Genomic DNA, 24295 nt, shown 5'->3' with positions numbered 1-24295 from the left:
CCATTAACCCACAAAGAGCAAGATAATCCATAATTATATTTTTACCAACAGACTGTTTGATCATAAGCTTTACAATGTACATTTTTCTGGAGGTAAATTACAGGCACTTTAGAGCAGCAAGAGAGAGAAGAAAAGCTGAGCAGTGTTTGCTGGAGTTTTAAAGTTAACACAGTAATCTATGGCTTTTAATTAAAGAAGGAAAGGGGGAGGGGGCATTGTAGAAAGACACCCATGTCCGAGGGTCCAGCCATCATAAATTCCAGAGACTGGAGGAACGAGCCCTTCTCTTGACCTGCAGGGGGATAACCTGCTCAGATCTCATGGAAACAATGGCCTAGACTTTCTGGGACAGTGGACCCATTCTCTAACACTCCAGGACTGGTTAGTTTTCCAAAGAAGATGAGGAGAAGTGAGACAGAGGATTCTGGAAAATTGTCTAGCAAAGGTCCACCTAGGTAAGGGATCAGATGTGCAATACTAGTCACATGGACATGCTACTAAGTGAATGTTTACCTGTCATGCAAAAGGTGATGCAACAGTTTGGCTTTCTGTGACACAGGGTAGTGGGCCCACACTCAGCTTTAAGGGTAGGGTATAACAGGCTCAGATGAATCAGGTGAACAGAGGGAGTAGAGCAGGGGCTTTGGAGGCGGGCCACTTGGAATTGTGAATCTCTATTCAGCTGACACATAGGATTCTGTGATCTTGGATACCCTTGTGACCTTTGGGCTTCTTTCCTAGTAAGAAGGGTGCAGACTTGCCTCATAAGGTGGGTAAGGCTTGCGGTAACTGCAGTGCACAAGTGCTCTTGAAGGGTTCCTGGAAGGCCTAGCTGGCTATATGTCAGTCTATTACTATCTGTAGTATCTGCATATGAGATCTGTGGTGGAGGTGGTGGACAAATATCCTCTCAAACACTTCTTGACTCAAGCACAGCCCCTGTCTTTCTTCTTGTCTCCTACTGGACCCTCTTTTTTCTTGATTCCTGCTGGAGTCAAGCTAGAAAGAGCTATGCTCTCTGCGTCTCTTTAAATTTTAAGAGCTTCTTTGTGTTCAAGAGTTCTTTCACTGGGGCCAGGTGGTGGCATACCTGGTTGAGCACATGTTACAATGTGCAAGAACCTGGGTTTGAGTCCCAGCTCCCCACCTGGAGGGGAGAAGCTTTGCAAGTGCTGAAGCAGTGCTGCAGGTCTCTCTCTCTCTCTCTCTCTCTCTCTCTCTCTCTCTCCCTCCCTCCCTCCCTCCCTCCCTCCCTCCCTCCCCCTCCTGTCTTGATTTCTGGCTGTCTCTATCCAATAAATAAAGATTAAAAGAGAGAGTTCTAAAAAAAACAAAAAAATTTAAAAAAAGAGAGTGTTCTCTTTCACCATATAGTTTGGTTGACACCATATATGTTCTTAAATATATAAATACCTTATATTTATTTATTTATTTATTTATTTATTATTAGTGGTTTAATAGTCATCTGTAAGATTATAAAATAATAGGGGTAGATTTCCACATCACTCTCACCAGCAAAGGTCTGTGCCCATGTCCCCTGTTCCACTCCAGCAATAACCACCAAACTTCCTTAGGATTGTTCTCAGTTTACCCTAAAATACCTTGCCTCCCCCCATCCTCCCTTCCCAATGTCCTGAGCATCTAGGACTATTCTCCAGACCTTTCTCCCAATACTGACTTTCTTTCTTTCTTTCTTTCTTTCTTTCTTTCTTTCTTTCTTTCTTTCTCTCTTCCTTCCTTCCTTTTTTTCTTTCTTTCTTTTATTCATTTATCTAGTTTTGGATAGAGACAGAAGTTAAGAGGGAAGATAGAGAAGGAGAGAGAAAGAGACCTGTAGCACAGCTTTGCTGCTTATGAAGCATTTTTCCTGTATGTGGGGAATGGAGACTTGAACCTGAGCTCTTGCATACTATAATATATGTGCTCTACTGGGCGTACCACCACCCTGCTTAAAATTCTTTTTTTTTTTTTAATTTTTCATTTATAAAAAGGAAACATTGACAAAACCATAGGATAAGAGGGGTACAACCCACACAATTCCCACCACCAGAACTCTGTATCCCCTCCCCTCCCCTGATAGCTTTCCTATTCTTTATCCCTCTGGGAGTATGGACCCAAGGTCATTATAGGATGCAGAAAGTGGAAGGTCTGGCTTCTGTAATTGCTTCCCCGCTGAACATGGGTGTTGACAGGTCAATCCATACTCCCAGCCTGTCTCTCTCTTTCCCTAATGGGGCAGAGCTCTGGGGAAGTGGAGCTCCAGGACACATTGGTGGGGTTGTCTGTCCAGGGAAGTCTGGTCGGCATCATGCTAGCATCTGGAACCTGGTGGATGAAAGAGAGTTAACATAAAAAGTCAAATTGTTGGCTGGAATAGTGCAGATGAAGAGTTGGGGGGTGTCTCTGTTTTGTAGATAGCTAGTAGGCATATCTTAGTTAAATTCCAAAGGGCCTATGGCTATGCTAGTTTTTTTTTTTTTCCTTTTTCCCCATGAGCCTGAAATCTGATATGCATGTTATTGTCTGGGGAGATGATGTCATGGCTGGAAAAGGAACAGAAATCTGGATGAGGGAAGATAGTAGCTATGGGAAAGGGGTATAAATATTGTTGACTGTAAACCCCATTGATTTGATGTGCTCTGGGGCCCATATTCATCTTAGACACCTATGTGAGCTCTGCATCCCCATAGATCTGACCACATTCTGTGGTCATGAGTAGGAACATTCCAAGCTGCCCCAATATCGACCCATCTTCCTCAAGTGTAGCATAGAGTATGTTGTCCATCTTCCCTTCGAGGATGGGACATTCTCTACCATTGTTGATCCAAGTTGAGGGCAAGATCCTATGGGGGCCTACAAAGGGGGCTATTGTGTTGTTCCTGATAGAAATAGTACCAATAGAGAGAGGGATTTATTCGAAGTCTAGACCCATCATGTCTGTTTGGGAATCTCAGGACTCCCCGATTAGGGCCCCAGCTGATGGGGTGGCCAGATAGTGACTAAAGAGTCATCATTAAAGTACTGCAGTCCTTGCTTGACTAAGGTTAACTTTGGAGTGAGTGAGACAACTGTAATAGGAAGGAGGTGAGGAGGGTATCCTGCCTAAAATTCTATTCTTTCTAATGTAGATCCTCACTTGGAGTGCATTTTTTTTTCTTCCAGGGCTTGGTGCCAGCATTATAAATCTACTGTTCCTGGCAGCCATTTTTTCCATTTTACTGGATAGGACAGAGAGAAATGGAGAGGGGAGGTGAGATAGAGAGGGAGAGAGAAAGATAGACACCTGCAGACCTATTTTGCTGCTTGTGAAGTGTCCTTCTTGAAAGTAGGGAGCAGGGTCTCAAACCTAGATCTTTGTGTGGGTCCTTGTGCTTAGTACTATGTTCACTTAATCGAGTATGCTGCCACCCAGCACCCTCAGGAAGGGATAACACTGTATTAACTCCTACTTGGCTTCCTTATATCTTGCCTCCTGTCCCTCACATGTCATCTTCTTGTGCTGGGGAGATAACTCAGCCTGTTAGAGCACCAGCTGATGTATCTGAGGCTCCAGAAGCTATACATTCAATCTCTGATAACACCTTATACCAGAGTAGAGCAGTGCTCTGATCCTTTCTCACATTCTTCTCTCTCATAGTAAAATAAATAGCTTTCTCTTTTTAAAATAAGTTCCAGTAGCTCATAAAAAAATGTTACCCTTCCAATAAGGCTGTGAAACCAAATATGGGCTCTCTGCTCACTGTGGTTGAACAACAAATACTCTCACGATAGCTTTTGTGTGAAAGAAAGATGCTCATTAATTGACATTGGAACAGGTGGTGGAGGCAGAACTGATGCTTGAATCAGTCTCCTAGCTCTTTTGTCTCAGAAAACATGTACACAGCTAGAAGGGGATGTTGGGAGATTAGGAGGTAGGTTCAGGTATGCAGGATGGGGAGCTCAGGGCTGTCTGGTCTTCCCACCTCCTGGATCATGTGGTTTCCTGGATTGCCATGGACATCCTGTAATGTCCTCTGAAAGCAAAACTTATCCTAAGTCTTAATGGGTCTTTATTTTTGAAGGGAGAAACAAGTAACAGAAACAGGGGTGTGGGGGGTTGTGAATCTCTGAACACTGTTCTTTTCCAAACAGTTTTTGCCTACAAACTATTCTTTGCAAAAACAGTTCTTGTAAGCAGAGTGATGAGAGTTATTATTGTCTTTGTTTAATACTGTTTATCAACTTCAGGTCACCTCCTACCTCTAGGACCATATTAGGTAGCCTTGTGCCTTTTTGACTATGGTTTCAGATATAGAGTTTATATTAATTCAACAATCAGCCTCACTTCTGGCTCCAAAGGAAGGTGACTGCAAGGTTGAGCCCACTGTCTTCCTTGGCACTGAAAGCATATGGTGATTTTCTTTGCTCCTATGAATATGAAAATGCCATCAAGTCCTCTGGCATTAGCACAAGTGGACTTTGAGCCTCTATTTCAAACACTGCTTAACAGGAAAGAAATGGTTGTCGAAATTTCCTCTAAAGCCCACATACCCCTCCCAGAGCTATGGCATCTGCTTAGTGATACAGGCTGAATTGCAGTTGCTCCACTGACAATGCAGGCCACTTGGGGTACTCTGAAAACCAATACCTGGGGAGAGATTTCAGAAGGGGTGAGGCTAGGCACCAGAATTTTACTTTATTTTTTTCTATAAAGAACTGTTTTGAGATCCAGGAGGTGGCACAGTGGTAAAGCTTTGGACTCTCAAACATGAGGTCCTAAGTTTGATCCCCAGCAGCACATGTGCCAGAGTGATGTCTGGTTCTTTCTCTCTCCCCGTCTTTCTCATAAATAAATAAAACCTTTAAAAAAAGAATTTGTTATTTTAAGGTTTGTACTTATTTATTTAGAATAGAGACAGAAAACTTGAGATGGGGGAGGAAGAGAAAAAGAAAGACACTTATAGTACTGCTTTACCACTCATTAAGCTTTACCCCTGCAGGTGGGGACTGTGGATTTGAACTTGGGTCCCTATAATGTGTGCACTCAACCAGGTGCACCACTGCTGGCCCATTCCCACCCCCTGTTGTTGTGCTGTTTTTGTGGGTAAATGAGAGAGAGAGAGAGAGAGAGAGAGAGAGAGAGAGAGAGATGGAGAGAGAGAGAGAGAGAGAGAGAGAGAGAGCAAGAGAGAGTCGCTCACTTCTGGCATATGTGGTGCTAGAGATCCAGGGGATTGAACTTGGGACCTCATCCATGCAAGTCCTGTGTTCTACTGCTAAAATCCTAAAATGGCATCAGGGCTTAAGAAACTTCATGTAATTGAATGTGTAGCTATGATTGAGAACTACAGAAGTAGAGAGATTATTAAATAGCTCTGGTATGAGATGACCTGGTAGGTGGAGCAGTGTATAAAGCTTTAGATTCTTAAGCATGACATGCTGAGTTTTTTTTTTAAACTTTATTTATTTTTCCCTTTTGTTGCCCTTGTTGTTTATCATCATTGTTGTTGTTACTGCTGTTGTTGTTGGATAGGACAGAGAAAAATGGAGAGAAGAAGGGAAGACAGAGAGGGAGAGAGAAAGATAGACACCTGCAGACCTGCTTCACCACCTGTGAAGCGACTCCCCTGCAGGTGGGGAACTGGGGGCTCAAACCGGGATCCTGATGCCATTCCATGCATTTTCCACCATATGCGCTTAGCCTGCTGCACCACTGCCCAGCTCCCAACGTGCTGAGTTCTATCAGGCATCACATGTGACAGAGGAATGCTCTGGCTTATTTATCTCTCATGAATAAATGCATATTTATTTTTATTCTATTTCATTTTGATGGTAAAGAGAGAATTTGTGAGGGAAAAGGAAGAAAGAGAATCACCCGAAGCACTGTTTCACCACTCCTGAGGCTTCCCCCTTGTAGGCTTGAACACTGATCCTTGCTCATGGTAACATGTTCAGTCAGCTAGGTGCACTACTGTCTGGCTCCCAGTATATTTTTGAAAGAGCTCTGGTGTGACTTTTAATTATTTGTTTTGGAGCAGGCCCAGTCATTGACTATTTAAAAACACCTCAGGTATTTATTTGTACCATGTGGTAAAGGCTGAGAGAGAATTATTGCTGTAATCAGTAGTTCTCAAGTGGAGTCTCCAGACCTCTGCAGCATTAGTATCATCTAGGAACTTGCTACAAGTTATCTACCAGGGTCAGGCAGTGGCGCATCTTGTTGAGTGCACATGCTACAATGTACAAGGACCTTGGTTCAAGCCCCTGGTCCCCACCTGTAGGGGGAAAGCTTCCTTAGAGGTGAAGCAGTGTTGCAGGTATCATACTTCCTCTCTATCTCTCCTTCCCTCTCAGTTTCTTTCTGTATCTATACAGAAAAAGAATAAAGTAAAGTATTAAAAAAAAAAAGTCATCTACCTCAGGGCTGGGAGTATAGCATAATGGTTATACAAAGACTTTTATGCCTGAGGCATCAAAGGCCCCAGTTTCAATCCCCAGCACTACCATAAGCCACAGTTGAGCAGTGCTCTGATAAAAAATAAGTTGGAGCCAGGTAGCACATCTAGTTGTTGAACATACATAGTGCACAAGGACAAAGATTCAATCCCCTGTTCCTCACCTGCAGGAGAAAAACTTCATAACTAGTGAAGCAGTGTTGCATGTGTCCGACCCCCACATTTCTCTTCTACCTCTCTATTTCCCTGCTTCTATCCAAGAATAAATAATAAATAAATACAAATCAATAAATAAGAATTTAGCTACTCCAGATGAACCAGGTCAAATTGATCAGTGGTAGACACAAGTTTAGCAGCAAAGGCATGCCATCTGCATTTACAAACAGTAGTGCTTTCTTGTCTATGATTTTCCACAGGTAGAAAAAAGGGAAATATAGGGGAGTCCCCCTTCCTCTTTTTCCGTAACAGAGACTACAGGGCTTTTTTATTTGTTTGTTTCTCAGGAATGTGAGACTGTCATCTGGGTGAGACACAATTGGTCACTAGTGACAGATAAAGGCATATTTGCCAGAGCACAGATGTGTTGCCCACCAGAACCACTGAAATGACATAGAGAAACAAAAAAGGAGAAAAGCATAAATGGAGAAGGATCTGAGAAAGTTTCAGGCTTATGCCATTTCCCAACACTGGCATGTCTCATCTGCCAAGCTTGTTTAAACATTGGAGCACATCTGGCATTTTTAAGCTTTTAGTGTCAAACTAATTTTCTTGGAGCTCAAACCGGTCTCTTCTGGTAACTAGGTAACAGTTCCAAACCACTGGTAACAGGAGGTCCAAGCCAATATGTTTAAGTCCTCTTTTGGTCTCTCTTTTGTATTTTTCCCTTTTGAGACACTATAGTAAAATCTGAGACAAGCAAATGAAGAAAGGAGACACAGGGCACTGTTCTGTAAAATTCAGGTAATACTGAGAACTAATGTGCAATGTGGCCCTGTATCCATTTCTGTGTGCTACATTTAACAGGGAGGTAGCTGGTGCCATAGTAATCTGAAATTGTGCTCATACCCAGCCCTTCTTTCTTGCACCTGGTACTTACAGTGTGAGGACAAATTATATAAATGTCTTCCAGGCCATATTGGAGTCATCTATGTGAAGAACATCCCAAATAAAATGTCTCACAAAATCACAATGAAAGTGAAAAGTGGTCTTGACATCTTGTTGCAGGGGAGTGAGAGGGAACAGGGAAGGTCCACTCTAAGATTCATGGTAAAGGTCTTAGACTGGCCTCCACATGGAGGAATCACAAGAGAGACAGCCATGTTTTAGAGAGACGAACATTTATTGAGAGAAAGTAAAAATAGGGAAGGAAAGGAAAGCATACCCTGCATAGGTATGTAGAAACCAGAAAGAAAGAGAGAGAGGGAGGGGGGAGAGAGAAAGAGAGAGAAAGAGAGAGAGAGAGAGAGAGGTGGGGGTTCTGAGATTCCTGGCACTTGGCCCTATTTTTCTGGCTAACTGCAGGATGCAGGGGGAGAGATTGCTTTCTCTAAGCAGACCCCTAGCAATTTCTTCAGGTATTTTAGCATCCTCCCTGAAGGGCTGCTCAAAGGCATTCCACAAAGCAAAGCCTCTTAAAAGAATATATATATGTATATATGGTGCCTCCAGGGTTATTGCTGGGGTGCAGTGCCTGCACTATGAATCCACTGCTCCTGGAGGTCATTTTTCCTGTTTTGTTGCCCTTGTTGTTACCCTTGTTATCGTTATTATTGTTGTTGTAGTAATTGTTGTTGTTGGATAGGACAGAGAGAAATGGAGAGATGAGGAAAAGACAGAGAGGGAGAGAGAAAGATAGACACCTGCAGACCTGCTTCACCGCCTGTGAAGCGACTCCCCTGCAGGTGGAGAGCCGGGGGCTGGAACCGAGATCCTTACGCTGATGCTTGCGCTTTGCACTATGTTCGCTTAACCCACTGCGCTACCGACTGACCCCCTCTTAAAAGAATTTTTAACACAAGGTGATTATACTCTGATGACTGAATGAAAATCAATTATTGAGTCTCTTTGGTGTGTGGGATTTGCTGATGGTCAGTGAGATGTCCAAGCAGCAAGCAGACAGCAGGGCCAAGACCATACACTGGTCTTTCTTCCCAGAGAAGAGGTGCTGGGAGAAATGTATCCAAATACAAATTCCCATCCCCTCCACCCAGAGATTCAGGTTCCAGAGGCATAGGGTAAGGATGTGAGCACTGACATTTGAAGAAATTTCTAGCTGATGTTAGGAAGATCCCCCTTTGAGAAACACTGGTGTGTGTGAATACTCCAGAACTGTTCTTTAAGAAAGGATCAGATTGCACAAGCTAAGTAACCAAGGTCCAGTGGAGCTTATTTTAAAGATCTCATTGACTTTGTTCAAAACAGATTATGAATTAGGCAACATCCCATCTGACAAGCAAAAAGAGGCTGCAATAAGACACTCAAAGTGGGAAGTGTATTTATTTCTTTATTTTTGTATCATTTTTTTTAAACATAGAGACGGAAAATGAGAGAGACCATAGCACCAAAGCTTCCTTCAGTGTGATGGGGCCAGGCTCGAACGTGGATCTCAGACATAGCAAAGCAACAAATGAGTTATTTTGCTGACCCATTTTTAAAAAATTGGATTTAATTTTTTATTTTATTTATAAAAAGGAAACACTGACAAAACCATAGGATAAGAGGGGTACAACTCCACACAGTTCCCACCACCAGAACTCCATATCCCATCTCCTCCCTTGATAGGTTTCCTATTCGTTAACACTCTGGGAGTACAGACCTAAAGGCTGACCCATTTTTTAAAATTTAGTTTAATTTTTTTTTCTTTTTGCCTCCAGGGTCATTGCTGGGGCTCGGTGCCTGCACCACCAATCCACTGCTCCTGGAGAATTATTTTTTTTTTCTTTTGGTTGCCCTTGTTGTTTTATTGTTGTGATTATTATTACTATTGTTGTTGTTGTTATTGATGTCATTGTTGTTGGATAGGACATAGAGAAATGGAGAGAGGAGGGGAAGACAGAGAGAGGGAGAAAAAGACACCTGCAGACCTGCTTCACCCCTTGTGAAGTGACTCCCCTGCAGGTGGGGAGCTGGGGGCTTGAAAGGGATCCTCACTCCGGTCCCTGTGCTTTGCACCACCTGCACTTAACCCACTGTGCTACTGCCTGACTCCCATCTTTTTTTAAAAAAAAATAAATTTTTTTATTTATTCCCTTTTTCTGCTCTTGCTTTATTGTTGTAGTTATTATTGTTGTTATTGATGTCATCGTTGTTGGATAGGACAGAGAGAAATAGAGAGAGGAGGGGAAGATAGAGAGGGGGAGAGAAAGACAGACACCTGCAGGCCTGCTTCACTGCTTGTGAAGCGACCCCCCCTGCAGGTGGGGAGCCACTGGAACCAAAATCCTTACGCTGGTCTTTGCTCTTCGAGCCATGTGTGCTTAACCTGCTGCTCTATCACCTGACCCCCCCTTTAATTTTTGTTAATAATCAGTAAGGGAGGGGGACAAGGCTGTTATTAAAAACAGAAAGAAGGACCATTTCAGGCAAGGCAAACCTTCTGTTAAGAGGAAGGTTAGAGGGTTACCATGCTGATGACCTCACTGGCACTGATCATAAAATTCCAGTTTGATTGTTTTAAAATTCCACTTTAGGGGCTGGGTGGATCTGCAGTTAGGCTGAGTGTTCATTGTTTTGGGGGAAGCAATTACAGAAGCCAGATCTTCCACCTTCTGCACCCCATAATGACCCTGGGTCCATACTCTCAGAGGGTTAAACAAGAGGAAAGCTCTCAGGGGAGGGAATGGGATACAGAGTTCTGGTTGTGGGCACTGTATGGAACTGTACCCCTCTTATCCTATGGTCTTGTCAATATTTCCATTTTATAAATAAAAATTAAAAAAAAAACTTTAAAAAACATTGTTTATTGCTATCAGGGTTATCCCTGGAGCTCACTACTGACATTAAGAACCACTGCTCCCAGTGGCCAGCCCTGTTTAAATTTCCTTCTATTTTATTTGATGGGACAGAGAAAAACTGAGGGGAAGGGAGAGACAAAAAGGAGAGGGAAAGGGAGAGAGACCCATAGACCTGCTTCACTGCCAGGGCTTGAACCACCTAGGCCATGTACGTGGTAACATTGTTCTTAACCAGGTGCACCACCACTGCCCCCTGCCACTTTTTTTTTAATACCTAATTTACTGACATGTTGGTGGTGGCTCCCCAGTCATGCCTGCAGGGTACATACTTGAAGATTCAACATGTCCCAGTCACCGTCTTGATCACACCAGCATTATCCTGGTTCCAACATTTATTCTCTCTGTGGCAGGGCCTTTGCCCAGGCTCCGAAAAGCCCTGGGGATGAGGCTTCCTCAGCTCTGCTGAGTGTGTTCTTGTCCATATTCCTGCTTTCTTTCCTGCGAGGTCAAAGCCCCTGGGATCCACCCCAAGGCTATCACTGGCTTTTGATACTGGGGTTGGTGCTAAGTCTTCAGACTGCTATTGGTGACCCCTTGTACGTAGGGCCAAAAGTGCTGTTGCTGCTGCTGCTAACGCTTGGTACATAGAATGCCAGCCCTAGAGATGGCAAGGTCTGGTGCTGGCTGCTTTGCTTGGAAGCAATTCCACAAAGGGGCCAGAACTTACTCATCCCTTGCTGACACCCACCCACTCTGAGAAAATGAGCAAGACCCCAGCACCAAAGCTTCCTCCAATGTGAGCACCAGGAGCAGGGAGCAGAGGGTGGAGCCCCAGGCTTGCCTCCTCAGTCAGCTGCCTGAGGGGAAGGAGACAAATGCAAATGCGAAAGATTCTAAGGGGTTGCGGCCAGATCTGGGTCTGGGATGTCTCTGAGGCTGCAAAGTGGAGCTGATGTGTTCTGCTTCAAAAAAGTGAAGTGAGCGCTGGCATTAATAACTCACTGGGATAGTGTGCCTGCTTAGTCATGCACAAGACTGGCCCCACTGCACACACAGAAGAAAGCTTCAGTGGTGTGTGTCTTGCCCATGTCTTCTCTGTCTTGACCTCTTTTACTTTCTGAAAAAGTCTGTTTGGGCTAGTGAAATCCTAGCAATGATAACAACTATCATTGTCGTCATCTTCGTCGTCATCAGCAGCATCAGTATCATAATATAAGATGAGTGGCCGCCTGGGAGGTGGTACAATGGGTAGAGTAAGAAGTTTCTAGAGTTTGCCCCTAGGCATTGTATATCAGAGTGATGTTCCAGTTCTTTCTAAGAAATAAACCTGTTTTTGTTTGTTTGTTTTTTAAGTAAGAGAAATGATCTTGTGTTGGTATGCTTTAAAAACCCCTTCTGTTTCATTTGGTTTAATCCCCCTGCATTCTATTTACATAACACTGTATTCTATTTACATAACCTCTGTTAACAAGCACCACCTTCCCTCCAGGGCATTGGTGGTTTAGTGGTAGAATTCTTATCTGCTCCGCCCCCTCTCCTTGTCATACCCTGATTTTCACCAGTCACTTTTCTCTCCACCGTCTCTGCGTTGCATCCTGTTCCCACCCTAGTGGGCTAGTATATTAATAAGGACAAGATTGTTTGTAGTTTTTAGAGTTTAGCTTAGCTTGGTATAGATTGTGCTGCGTCCTGCATGAATAAAGAGATACTGCGTACAACCCAGCCATGAGTCCCGGGTCGTCTTTCTCCCGTCAATGAAGCTCAGCCCGACAATCTTGAACAAGTACCACTGAGTGTTCTGTGCTGGCCACTTTAACCCCATTATTTAATTTAATTCTTGCAGTGAGTTTGTGATGGAGTGCCTGTTGTTCTTCATTCTTGTCAACCACTCGTATTGTGAGAAAAAAAAAAAAAACTCTTGGTTTTTTTTTTTTTTCCCCCAGTCTAGGTGGATAAAATAGAGGTTCTAGATAGCACTTTTCTGATGTCTAATTCAGTGAGCTCTTTTTTGCTTGGTACTTTTATTTTTTTAAATTTTTTGAGATAAACACCGAAGAGTTGTGAACAGAATTTATTTTTTATTAGTGATTTGATATTGATTTACAAAACTGTAAGGTAATAGGGGTATAATTCGATATGGTTCCCACCACCAGAGTTCTGTGTCCCCATACCCTCTATTGGAAGCTGCGGTAGTTCTCCCAAGGTCACTGATATGGACTGAGTCTATATCCGTCTATGTCTGTGTCTGTGTCTGTGTCTATGTCTTTTTCTATGACGTCTCTATCTATCTACACACACACACACACCTTTTTTAATGGTCCTGGCTTCAATTCCTTTCTAAGTTATCTCTATACCTACTACTGCTTCCGGGTGCCTTTCCTCTTTTTCCTCTTCTCTCTCACATAAAAGAAAAGTACCTGGCTTCCTTTGGTATTTTCCAGATTCACTTCCCTTTCATTGATGCTATAAAAGCAAGATTTATGATGATAAACATTTTGGGTCCTGGTGGAATGGGACCCTCTGATTTACTTCCCTTATCATTTACCCTTCTGGGAGTGTGGACAAAAATTCTTTTTTAAAATCATATTTATTTTTTTATTTTTATTTTTTGCTTTCTTTTTTTTATTTAAGAAAGGAGACATTAACAAAACCATAGGATAGGAGGAGTACAACTCCACACAGTTCCCACCAAAATCATATTTATTTATTTATATTAGTGATTTACAAAATTACAAAATAACAGGGGTACAAATGTACACCATTCCCACCACCAGAGTTCTGTGTCCCCATTCTCTCTATTGGAAACTACAGTGGTTCTTCCAAGACCACAGATATGGGTTGACTTTTATTTCTTTAAATATATATATGGATAGTATCTATATATAATTGCCCATTTTCTATGGTCCTGTCTTCTTTTCTAAGTCACACTATACCTATTAATACTTCTGAATGTCTTTCCTTTTTTGATTGATTTTTTAATTTTTTAATTTTAATTTTTTATTTATAAAAAGGAAACACTGACAAAACCATAGGTTAAGAAGGGCACAACTCCACACAATTCCTACCATCTTTATTTCTCTTCTCTCTCTGGGTCCTGATGGAATTGGGTTTCAGAGCCATCCAGTTATCTTCCCTTAGCATTTCTCCCCTTCTGAGAATATGGACCAAAATTCTTTTGGGGTGCAGAAGGTGGGAGTTTTGGCTTCTGTAATTGCTTCTCCTCTGGACATGGGCATTGGCAGGTTGGTCCATACCCCCAGCTTGTTTCCATCTTTCCCTAGTGGAGTAGGGCTCTGGAGAGGTGAGGGCCTAGGAAGCACTGGTGTGGCCCTCTGCCCAGGGATGTCAGAATGGAATCATAGTAGCATCTGGAACTTGATGGCTAAGGCTGCAGTGCTTCTGTGGATGCCTCAGCTGTAGTCTGATACAGCTTGTTAAGTTGTCATTATTTGTTGTTTTGGGGGAGAATCTATTTGGTTCGCTGTTACTCCATAGCCTCCCAGGAAGCCCATGAACAGAATTTCTTTGTATACTACATTCATATTGTGCAAATCATGCATAACAGTAAAATTATCTACAATAAGACATTAATACTAATCTGATACTATTAACTGAATAGTCCATTTTACTTAGATTCCACTTTTTTTTTTTTTTACTAAACTCCTTAATTTTTTTGTTTTAGGTCTCCACTTTGCATTTCATTGTCATATCTTCTCCAATCAATAACATTTTCTTAGACCTTTCTTATCTCTCACAACCTGTTTGACTGGCCTTGACATGGGCTTGGGTTTTCCTCATTATCAGACCAAGGTGGTGCATGGATGGGAAAAATACCACTGATGAGATTGGCTTTACTCAAGAGTCACATCAGAGATACAAGATGCTGATTTCTCTTATAGCTAATGATGTTATTCTTGATCACTTGCATACAGGTTTTTCCACTGCAAAGTTTCATCTTTCCTTTACTATTAGCATATGTAGAGAGACCATGCAAATATCTTGTTTTTCCTTAAACATTTACTCATTAGTTTTATCATTCATTTCTAATCCTCACCTGTAATTATTTCCATTGAGGGATATAATTAAAGAAACTTGTTCATTCTTTAACCCCACCTACATTTATTCCTGGGAGCTCTATCAGGAAGCTGTCTCTTCTCCATCGTTTTTTTTTTAAAAATTTTTATTTATTTATTTTCCTTTTTGTTGTCCTTGTTGTTTTTATCATTGGTGTGGTTACTATTATTGTAGTTATTGATGCTGTAGCCAGATAGGACAGAGAGAAATGGAGAGAGGAGGGGAAGACAGAGATGGGGAGAGAAAGATAGACACCTATAGACCTGCTTCACCATTTGTGAAGCGACTCCCCTGTAGGTGGGAAGCCAGGGGCTCGAACCAGGATCCTTACGCTGGTCCTTGAGTTTCATGTCATGTTGGGATATGTGTAAACTTGATAGAGCTTAGAGAGAACTCTCCCCTTGATAGAGCTTAGAGAGAACTCCTCCTTGGATGGAGGTCTGGGAAAGACACTCCCTTGTAAGTCTCTCTTGCCAAGGTGAGCAAAGGGGAGAGACTGTCTCTCAGACTTAGTTCTTCCCTTCCAGATTCTCAAGCCCACAGAAACCTCACTGCCTCTCTCCATTAACTGCAGGCCACATGGCTGCCTGCCTTAAGGTTCATTTACTCAAAGTTCACCTCACCTTCTGATCACAGAGGAGAACACACCTTATCACACACTCCATCATACACCTCAGACCCCAGACAAGAGAAATTCCAAACTCTATGGCCTTTGATATCCATCTTCTCTCTGTCTCACCCTACTGGTTTAACCCCTATGTTTCTCTAAAATACCTTTGGATAATTAAGTTGCTTGTGTCATGGAGAATAACTACCTTGTATCACATCAATTCCTGTCATACCATAGGGGCAAGCTGACCTTTAAGAAACCTGTCATTTCTGACATGTTTGAAATATGTTCTTTGTCTGAATTCCTATTTAAACCCACGTTCTTCTGCCATTAAATGAGAGTGCCTCCATTCTCCCTGGTTTCTCTTGTCTCTATTTCACGTCGTCTCTTGAGCCAGCAAGGGAGATCTGGTCAGCTTGCTTTCCTTCTGGACTTCACCTCACGGGAGTGCCGGCAGCGTCATGTGCGCTTAGCCCACTAATATACAGCCTGACTCCCCTCTTCTCCATCTTTGAAGTATTCATTCAGTAATGTAGTTACTTAGGACATTTATTTTATCTTTTGGGTTATGACGCAGTGCTACTTTTTATTTGTTGCTGAAATTGTTTTGAGAGTTGATCATTGGGAGCTCTATCAAATATACTTCTGCAGCTTTTCAGCACATCTCCATTCTTTTTCTTCTTTTCTTTTTTTTTCAGTTTTGTTTTATCTTTTATTTACCTTTTCCTAGCTCTGAAATCAATGGCTTCTGCAAAGAGTGCCCTGGCTCCTCTATTGGAGAAAAATCTTGCAGTGCCTCTCCTCTCCTCCCCCCCCCGCCCCGCTCCTCTCTCTACTTAGAAAAAAGAAAAAATGACCTCCAAAAGTGGAATCATGTAGGCACTGAGTTTTAGGACAGCTTTAGTGACAGTACAAAAAAAAATACAGCAAAAACTTTAGAAACTACAATAAAGCATTAAATGTGTTCTGGGTTAGGGTGTCTCACTATTTTGAGGTACTTGTAGCAGGCTAAGCTAGTCTACACACACATACACACACACACTTTGGTATCTCTCTCTCTCTCTATATATATATATATATTTTTTTTTTTTCTTTAAGAAATAAATTCTTAGGGGGCTGAATGGTGGTGGTGTACTCATTGAACACACATGCTACAATGCACAAGGACCCAAGTTCAAACCCCTGTCCACACCTGTTGTTAATGTTTCAGGGGGCTCCAGCAGGCTGGGCTAGCTTCACGGTGGTGAACAGAGACAGACTCGGGGACACACGGCTGGGCTGGGAAGCTGTATATCTTTATTCATGAGCGGGCAAACATGTGCTCTCCTGTCTTTCTCCTCTGGCGGCAGAGAGAGACCCTTAAACTAACCACCACACAGAACTCTCCTGCATCCTTCTCCTCACGTGGCGGCACCAAGAACTCTGGAACTCTGTAGGGGTTCCCTTGGGGCGGGGACAAGCGGACCTGCGAAACTAGCAGGGGCCAAACCAATTTTTCTGGTGGGGGGAGAGCTAGACCAAACCAATGTAAAGCATACAACAATTCCCCCTTTACTTCTTTAACTAAATGACTACAGTATCAGGGGTGTGGGGTGAACAGAAACCTATATCGTACAGGCATTTTCATAAAAGAAACTGGCACAAACATGGAGAAACATGTAAGCGAGTAACAAGAACCAGTGTGCTGCCAAGGGAAGGCCAGAGGGGGCCATTTTTTGCCTCTGTGGGCAAAACTTTATCAGCTTAAACAAAAACATTTCCTGCCTCTGGGGGGCATACTTGCCTCGACGGGCATTTTCTAGCATGGGGGGAGGGTGAGGCCTAGAGTCCCAAGGCATGACTGCAGTCAGTCTTTGAGAAACCCAGCAGCATAAGGGAAGCTGCTAGTTTTGTGCAAAGTGTCCGAGGTGTATCAGTGAGTCCGATAGAAGTCCAAAGCAGATGTCCACCGAAGAATTGCCAAGGGGTGAATTGTACATCTGTCTCGATGGGGAATGTCAGCCATCGGAATTCTGCTTTTCTGTAGAGAACCTGACAGCTGCAATTCACTTACTTATGAAACAAAACTTGTAGCAGGTTAGAAAGTTACCACAATTGATAACTCTATTATAATTAGAAGTCTTTTTTAGAATGATTTTAAGATTGTTTAAAGTTTAAACAATAGAATGTGAAAAGGTAGACATAAGAATCAAGGAAAGAAAACCTGAGGCATGAGAATCATTAGCATAGCCATTGTGTAATCTACCATTTCTAATAGAGAAGGTAATCGAGAGTTTTACATATCAACAAGTCTATTTAACCTTTTGTTACACTCATTCAAGATGGAGACACACCCTAGGTGTGCGCAGGTTTTGTTTAGACCAACTTGGTTAAAATATATTGATATTTAAACTAATTTTTACCTCAGACTTTAAATGTAGGTTAATTTTATCTTTATGAGAATTACATTGAAAACCTTTTTCCTTTAACTCTGGTAAGAATATAGCCTTAAAGTTATATTTTTAACCTTAAAGTTAATGTTAACAAACTTTAAACACACACGTAATCATGGTCTTTAATACACAAGGAGAGAAACCTTTGTTGCGAAGATATGTCATTTTAAACACGAATTTAGATCTGTACTGTCTTAGTTGTTGGGGGGGGGCCACCATCCAGAGGTGGCTTCCTGTGCAGCTCCATTCCTGTGCAGCTCCACTTCTAGGAATTGTAGGTTGTGATCTCTGGATGAATCTCTGCGTGTTCTAGCTTGTCTGCCTTCAGACCCAAGCTGGAGATCTCGGCCAGGGGGCCCAGTTTCGTCAGGGAGCCCGCGGTCTCCGGGTGGTCCGGGATCTGTCCAGACTTCATAGCACGAGGGCGGGCGGGCCAGCCATGCAGAAGGCGCGGGCTGAGGTGCCCCAGGGTGGAAGCCGTGATAGGCCGCCACGGCCCTGCCCCATGGCCCTGCCATGTCTGCTGCCCTGTTCCCAATGGCCGAGCAGTGTGTAGGGAGCCCACGCCCAATGCCCCTTGCCACGCGGCAGAAAGCCAGCTCCTGCGGGCTGGCGTTGGGCGGAAACCACAGAGTGGTCCAGAGATAAATGTTCCAGAAACAGAGAAGCAGTCTCGTGAAGAAAGGGCAGAGGCTTTTGGAGATCTCTTCACAAGCAGAAGAGAAGGCCATAGTACATAGGTAGCCAAATTGTCTTCACTTATCTGAGAGATGCGCAGGTCAGCCCCACGTTGGGCGCCATTTGTCGTTAATGTTTCGGGGGGCTCCAGCAGGCCGGGCTAGCTTCATGGTGGTGAACAGAGACAGACTCGGGGACACATGGCTGGGCTGAGAAGCTGTATATCTTTATTCACAAGCGGGCAAACATGTGCTCTCCTGTCTTTCTCCTCTGGCGGCAGAGAGAGACCCTTAAACTAACCACCACACAGAACTCTCCTGCATCCTTCTCCTCACGTGGCGGCACCAAGAACTCTGGAACTCTGTAGGGGTTCCCTTGGGGTGGGGACAAGCGGACCTGCGAAACTAGCAGGGGCCAAACCAATTTTTCTGGTGGGGGGAGAGCTAGACCAAACCAATGTAAAGCATACAACACACACCATAGAAGAAAATCTCCACAGGCAATGAAGCAGTACTGCAGGTGTTCTTCTTTTCTTCTCCTTATCTTTCCCCCTTCCCTCTCAATTTATGTCTTTATCAAATATATATATTTAAACCAGAGCACTGCTCAGCTCTGGCATATGGTGGTGACTGAGATAGAACCTTTGGTACCTCAGACATGTACATCTTTTTTTTTTTTGCATAACCATAATGCTATATCACCAGTCCAATAATTTTTTATTGCCACCAGGGTTATCCCTGGGGCTTGTTGGCAGCACTAGGAATCCACTGTTCTAAGCAGCCATTTTTTTCCTTTTGTAACCTTCCTTCCTTCCATCCTCTCTCTCTCTCTCTCTCTCTCTCTCTCTCTGCTTTATTAGAAAGAAACTGAGAGGAGAGGAGGAGATATAGAGGAAGAAAGTGAGACACCTGCAGATCTTCTTGTGAATTGTCTCCCCTTTAAGTGAGGTATGGGGGCTCGAACCCTGATCCTTGTGCATGATAACATGTGTGCTCAACTGTGTGTGTCACTAACTGGCTCATAGCAAATTTTTTTAAAAAAATACTAAGTTCATAATGATTTATTCAACCCCAATTCAACACCAGAAAGCTCAACCTAACCTCCCCCCTTTTCTTTTTCTTTTTTTCTCAATTCAGGAGACAGCATGAATGCAGTCCCTTTTTCTTATTCAAATCTGATTTTTTCAAATGTGAGAAAACCCAGTTTCATGGTATAAAAGCTGTATACTCATTTATTTCTTGAAGACAAGCATTTGCACATCTTCCCCCTCCACCGACTGTATCATTGACCAGTCCAGACTGTCAGTTGCTGGCTGGGTTCTAGGCAGAATGTTGGGGTTTTGTTGTGGCTGATGGATCCATGGTAACGGGACAGAGCCCTGCTGAGGGTGAGTACTGTGAGGGGCTGAAGTCTTCTGCAGAGCTTGGCTTAGGGACTTATCCTTGAGAAACTAGGCGAGGTGATGATGGAGGGGCTTCCCAATGGTTTGAGTCTGTGACAGCAGCCAGTGGTGTATCCATTTGTCATCACCTTACTACCAGACCTGTTATTTCTGTTTGGTCTTTTAGAAGTTGATTTTATGTGAGACATGACAAACAACTCTCAGGAATTCTGACTGTACAGATTAGGAAGAAATGCTAACTTGTGGACAAGCTTAAAAAGGTGTACACAGGTATTGAATTATAATTAAAAAATTCTGGGATAGAGAATCTTACACTATATGACTGACCTAGAAAGTTCCAGAGATATGAAAAAGGCTGATGCAATGTTAATGGAGGAATTAACTTCTTTGGTTCAAGAACTGAGATCCAAATACTTAAAACTGGAGGAGATAGGGAGATGCAAAAAAAAAAATGACTGAGTCTCCAGAAGAGCCTGTTAGACTCAGTGCTTCACAAGGAGCCTTTCAAATCTTCCAACACGCCAAGAACCAGCATGATCCCTTCTCCAGTCCAGGAATGAGTGACCATCTTAAAGCAGTGCTGCAACCTCCCCTCCATTCATGTCTTCTAAGCTGTCAAACCTGTGTTCACTCACCTGGACCTATGAGTATCCTGAAAACCTATGGATTCTAGGAGTCCTCCCCCCCAGCCCCGGGATACAATTCCTTCCTCATTTGCTGGACAATACAGTTCCTTTATGTCCAGTTCCTCCTAATCTAAAATATTATTGGACTTCTTGAAGAAGATCAAGAAATTGGGACTTTCTCTTCACATCAAATTTGGATTATTGTTTCCTAGTTATGAAAAAGCAGCTGTACTTACTCAAATTGAATTTTCATCAAACTGCATTTTAAAAGATATTTTGTGAATATCATTTCTGTATTAATCTTGTAAGTAAACTTATAAATTGAGAATATTTACAGTTTAATCATAACTTTGAGTTGTCAATAGCAATATTTTTTAGAGTCATAAAATATAGTTATTAAAGGGCCTGCAGGTGGTGCACCAAGTTGAGTGTATGGGGTACCATGTACAAAGACCCAGGCTCAACCTGCTCATAGTCCCCACCTGCAGGGGGGCAACTTCACATGTAGTAAAGCAGTACTACAGATGTCTGTCTCCCTCTCTTTATTTCTCCATCTCCTATCAATTTCTCTATTCTATAAAATTAAATATTAATATATATGATTTATTATTATTAGCTTATATTGTGCAGCACTTTATACATAGATTTTTTTAAAAACTGGGATTAATGGTAATAGTTGTTGCTACATGTGTAACATTTCTCAGTTTTCTGCAAAACACTCACTCCCAGCCTAAGTCTTTCTTGACTATCTTGTACTAGGACCTGACTCCTACCCCCACTCAAAGTTCTTTACGTTGATGCAATACACCAAGCCCAGTCCAAGTTCTGTTTTGTGTTTCCCCTTTCTGTTCTTATTTCTCGATTTCTTCCTATGAGTGAAATCATCCCATATTCATCCTCTTTCTGGCTTATTAAACATAACATGATTCCTTCAAGCTCCATCCAAGATGAGATGAAAAAGGTAAATTCACTATTATTAATAGCTGAGTAGTATTCCATTGTGTATATTATATACCACTACTTTCTTAGCCACTTATCTGTTGTTGAACACCTAGGTTGCTTCCAGGTTTTGGCTATTACAAATTGTGCTGCTATGAACATAGGTATACACAGATCTTTTTGGATTGGTGTGTTTAGTTCCTTAGGCTATATCCCCAGGAGAAAAATTGCTATGTCACAGGAAGGGTCCATTTCTAGCCTCCTGAGAGTTCTCCAGACTGCTCTCAACAGGAGTTGAACAAATTTACATTCCTACCAACAGTACAGGAGGGTTCCTTTGTCCCCACAACCTCTCCAGAACTTTTTGTTATTGTTTCTTTTTTTTTTTCAGGAGTACTCATGGTTTTATAAATTTATTAAATTTAATTTTCTCCCAAATATAGTATCAGAAAATAAATATCTCCCCAAACTTGCATACTTTTATATAGGTCTTGGTTTATAGCATGCTCTACAAAATATTTTAGGGACAAACAATATCTATTTACAGATTAGTTTAGGTCAGAAGTTTACATTTAGCATTTTTCTTAATAGTATTCTCTCTGCTCAGGTACTGTTACCATTACTACTCAACATAGTGTGGGAAGACCTAGCCATAGCAATTAGGCAAGAGGATAGAGTAAAAGCATTCAGATAAAAAAGGAGAAAAAAAAGAAGCAGTTAAACTATGACTATTTGAAATATATATATATTCCTAAAGGTTCCAGTAAAAACTCCTGGAAACTATTCAACAATACAGTAAAGTGGCAGGATAAAAAAATCAATACACAAAAATTAGTGGAATTCCTCTATGTGAACACTAAATTAGAAGAAGAGTTCCAGAAATTAATATCCTTTGGTGTAAGCCAGAACAATCAAATATTTAGAAATCATGTTAAAAAAAGATATAAAGGATTTGTATGCTGAAATCATGAATCATTCTCTAAGAAAATAAAATGAAATACAAAGAAATGAAAAGATATCCATGCTCATTTATAGGAAGAATTAACATAATGAAAATGATTACCCTACCCAGAGCCATATACAGATTTAACACCATGCCCATCAGTATATCACTGAATGTCTTTCTTTCTTTCTTTCTTTCTTTCTTTCTTTCTTTCTTTCTTTCTTTCTTTCTTTAAGAAAAGATTAATTAACAAAACCATAGGGTAGGACAGTTACAACTCCACACAATTCCCACCACTCAATCTCCATATCCAACCCCCTCCCCTGATAGCTTTCCCATTCTCTATCCCTCTGGGAGCATGGACCCAGGGTCATTGTGGGTTGTAGAAGGTGGAAGGTCTGGCTTCTGTAATTGCTTTCCCGCTGAACATGGGCATTGACTGGTCAATCCATACTCCCAGTCTGCCTCTCTCTTTTCCTAGTAGGGTGAGTCTCTGGGGAAGCGGAGCTCCAGGACACATTGGTGGGGTCTTCAGTCCAGGGAAGCCTGGCCAGCATCCTGATGACATCTGGAATATGGTGACTGAAAAGAGAGTTAACATGCAAAGCCAAACAAATTGTTGAGCAACCATGGACCCAAAGCATGGAATAGTGGAGAGGAAGTGTTAGGGGGATACTCACTACAAACTCTAGTGTACTTCTACTTTCAGGTATATATTTTGTAGTAGTTTATGGATACATATGAACATATGCTCTCTCTCACAGAAACTGGTGTATATCTAGTTTTTGGGACTTTGGTAGAAAGTGAACCACCTGAGATGGAATTAGAGTATACTATGAAAGGAAAGGTCTCACCCGAGTAATGAAGCTGAAGGGTTGTCATTCCACATGTGAAGTCTCTGGACACAGTCTGAAGTGAAGCATGTTGAGGTGGCAATCATTGCATTGGTTAGGTTGTGATCGGCAGATGCAATATTATTTGATATGGGTTGGGAGAGGCATACGGGAAAGTGGGCCCTATCCAATGGTTCCAGGACTGGGGGAAGTAGAGGCTCTATAGTGGAGATGTGAGGTTCCTGCTGTCTTAGGGCTCAAAAAGACAATCGATAGTTAATATTATCATCACATTATTTGGTAATTGGGGTAACTTTGAAAAGTCCCTTTGTTATGGTTTGCTGTACAGTATCCAGTATCTTGTATATAGCTGTGCTATTGGTTGCTTCTGATCTACTTGGTCTAGGCTTTTGAGAGAGTCCACATATCAAATACACAGCCTATATATTAAAAAGATTCAGTCTGTGTTTTAAAAAACTTCAAGACATACAATTAATTTTCCCCCTCATATTAATTAACTAGTGATTTATATGACTACATTTTACTAGGAGTATACATAAACACCATTCCCACCACCAAAAGACTGTGACCATCCCTCCCACCCCCACCCACTCCCACCCCCCACTGGTATCACTGAATTTCTAAAAAAAAAAAAAGAAGAAGAAGAAAAAATCTCTAGGATTGCTAAATCAATCTTGAGGAAAAAGGACAAGACCAGAACTTCCTGACTATAAACTATACTACAGAACTACTATAATAAAAATGGTCAGCTATTGGAACCAAAACAGAAATACAAGTAAATGGAATATAATTGAAGGTCCAAAATTAAGTCCCCACATCTACTGGAAACTCATTTTTGATAAAGGGGGCCAGAATTTTAAATGGAGGAAAGAACATCTCTCCAAGTGATAGAAGGGAAATTCGTTGCTTAGAAATAAGAGCATATTTCTGATATAAAATTTTAAAGCATTTTGATGCTTATTGAAGAATCTAAAGTCATTTGCCATTCTTCCTTTTTGTAGGATAATTATGACTGGTCTTTTAAGGAAATGTCTGCATTCTTCAGCAAAACCTCAAAGTGTGTTAATTTTACCTTCTTCTTCTTCTAGCGTTTGCCCTTCTTCCGTAGCCAGTCAACAGCGTCAGGTTGAGCCTGATGTAAAGTTTCGATAAAGCAAATTGTTGAATGTGTTCCTACAGGGGAGGTGAAGGGTGTGTCCCATCTGATTTCATTTTCAAATGTTCAAAACATATTAATAGAAGGAAAGATGTTCATAAACAGAAAAAAAACATTTAGCTCAAAAGGAAACTTCTAGGAACCTTCTACTGTGGAACTGACTTCTGATTTCTATATAACTTCTCTTTCCACTG

At 41.9% G+C, this 24295-nt stretch overlaps 1 long non-coding RNA gene across 1 annotated transcript in view; it reads left to right on the top strand.

Annotated features, from left to right (window-relative positions):
- Nucleotides 1-20614, top strand: part of LOC132540814 (uncharacterized) — a 99083-nt gene extending 78469 nt beyond the window's left edge. The window contains exon 4 of the long non-coding RNA XR_009551937.1: nt 19318-20614. This is a non-coding gene — a long non-coding RNA (uncharacterized LOC132540814). The remainder of the gene's footprint in view (nt 1-19317) is intronic.
- Nucleotides 20615-24295: the final 3681 nt, after the last annotated feature.

Source organism: Erinaceus europaeus, chromosome 1 (genome assembly GCF_950295315.1).
Source record: "Erinaceus europaeus chromosome 1, mEriEur2.1, whole genome shotgun sequence".
Taxonomy (NCBI): domain Eukaryota; kingdom Metazoa; phylum Chordata; class Mammalia; order Eulipotyphla; family Erinaceidae; genus Erinaceus; species Erinaceus europaeus.
This window is presented reverse-complemented; position numbering and strand designations above follow the sequence as displayed.